General features: G+C 27.1%; 1 non-coding gene across 1 annotated transcript; it reads left to right on the forward strand.

Annotated features, from left to right (window-relative positions):
* Nucleotides 1–483: 483 nt before the first annotated feature.
* Nucleotides 484–554, forward strand: TRNAD-GUC (transfer RNA aspartic acid (anticodon GUC)). The gene has a single exon. It is a non-coding gene; the product is annotated as a tRNA-Asp (tRNA).
* Nucleotides 555–2,297: the final 1,743 nt, after the last annotated feature.

Consider the following 2,297-nt stretch of genomic DNA (forward strand, 5'->3'; position numbering starts at 1 on the left):
AAATCAGTTTGAGGATGTCATTGTATACACACTTTTTACTGGCTTTTCGTGAGCTTTCGGCCATGTAAATTTATTTGTCGAAAATTTTGGATTAATCGTTAAAATTAATATATCATTCTTCTTTTTCACATAATATTTACAAACTTGTTTTTTTATTTTCTCCTCTCAATTTTTTAATTCGGGTATTTTCCTTGGTACTATTGTTTGTGATTTTGTGTACACTTTTTTAATTTATTTTTTCAAATGAAAGTGTTTATAAAATCTTCTTAGATCATTCGATCAAAGGCTCTAAATTTAGGTATAAGTTTATCTGTAACCAGCCAATTTCTTTCTGCTTACATTTTACTAATTGTATATTGATACATGGTTTCTAAGTCAAATTTCAACACATTCTTAATAATTCATATTTCATTATGTGCTTGTTGTCTGTGTTTATATCACATTTTGTATTTTATTTTTTATTAATATATCTTTGCTCTGATATCTCTCATGGTGTAGTGGTATCATCCTAGCCTGTCGCGCTGGTGTCCCGAGTTCGAATCTTGGTGAGAGAGTTTTTTTTTAAAGCTGGTTTTTGAATCGTTGATATCTTATTTTTTTGAACAGATAAATATATTTGCAGCGTGTAGTAGTTAACAAGATAAAATTTTAATGATGTCGAAAATACGTTCATTTAGTTTCAGTTTCTTGGCATAAATTCAAGCTAATTCCGTCATGTATAAATTTTTGGTTGATAATATGTGCATGTTTAACGGGTATATAATCAAATTCTTCCTTAAAAAAGGTGGTGACTTAAGTTTGATTCCTGCTAGAATTTTTTTTAATGGCATAATCCCAAAAAAGTTTTAAATTAATCACATGATAAACCAAATGTGATTGTTTGTCTGTCTCGGTTTACCGAATGCGCGTCCTTACCTTCGGCTTATGATGCAAGTACGTATCTCATAATGTCATTTTTAAAACTTAATCCCAAAAAGGTTTTGTTCTAGGAATAATTTTTTGCTGGTTAATAAGACATGTGCCGACAATATATACATAGATTTGACTAAAAATTGTGAAGTATGATCTGCTAAAATCCGAGCTTTCATCCATATACAAGCGCAAGATATAAATTATCATATATGTTATTACTTGGGATAGGTGGTGAAACCGTATCATAAAGGTACCAGAAGCTAGCCGAACCCACGAATCAGATCAAGTCATATATACAATCTTGTGATTTAGAAAAACTCTTGAAGTAATAGGCCTCGAAAGGTGGTGATGTATTGAAAAGACTTAGATGTGAAGAAAATAGCCGAAAGTATAAATATGCTGTGCGCACGTAGAATCAAACAAGTTGTGCTCGATAACAGAAACTAAAATAACAAATATAAATTTAGCCATATAAATAAATCCAATATATTAGTCTGATATTAATATAGCCAACTATATAATCACACCAGAAAAAAAAATTCATTCAAAATTAATTGAATAAAAAAATCCAAGGATATTATAAAACCATCTCTAACTTAAAAAAATACAAATAAAAGATATTATTTAATGATTACTTGGCTTATAATATATTAAAGTTGGTGTTTTTTAGCTAAGCTTAAAAGAAACATTTAAGGTAGTTAAATTAAAATGGTAGCTATCTATTCTCTTGAATAAAAAATCGATTATTTTATTCGAAACTAACATATAATTTTTATTAGTTTTTGTGAATCATGACAAATATATACACTAATCACTCTTTTCAAAGGGCAATGATCCAATATTATTGGTAGTATTTTTGTTTTACATTCAAAGATTATTATAGAAAGCAAAAATATCAATATAAATATATTTCACAAGCGATTTAAATTGGTTTTATATATCATTGAAATTTTTAAAGAAAAATAATGACCATGCTAAGTATCTTGTTTTAAATGAAATCTATGGGTTTTTGGGTTTTACTTGATGGAATAACCTTTATTATTTACTGCATTTAATTTTAATGAATGTTCAAATACAAAGGAATCGACCAGATACTTTTAAAAATAAGCAATGACCATGACAGCATATGTAAATTGTAAAAAGAGATCCTAATCTTGTATGTGACTTGATAATCGACAAAAGACTTCTCCAGTAGTCTTTCTGATTGTAATAGAAAATATACTTCCTTTTAAAACATAGTTAAATGCAAAATTCTTCATTAATGCTCACTTTATGGTTAAAATTCAATTTGTTTTACAAAATATATGATTCTATTAATAATTTTATTTAAAATCTATTTTTTATCTTGAATGTAACTATTATCCAAAACTTTTTTAAAAATAAAT

Source organism: Rhyacophila brunnea, unplaced genomic scaffold (genome assembly GCF_057557595.1).
Source record: "Rhyacophila brunnea isolate RB1 unplaced genomic scaffold, BYU_Rbru_1.0 scaffold_38, whole genome shotgun sequence".
Classification (NCBI taxonomy): domain Eukaryota; kingdom Metazoa; phylum Arthropoda; class Insecta; order Trichoptera; family Rhyacophilidae; genus Rhyacophila; species Rhyacophila brunnea.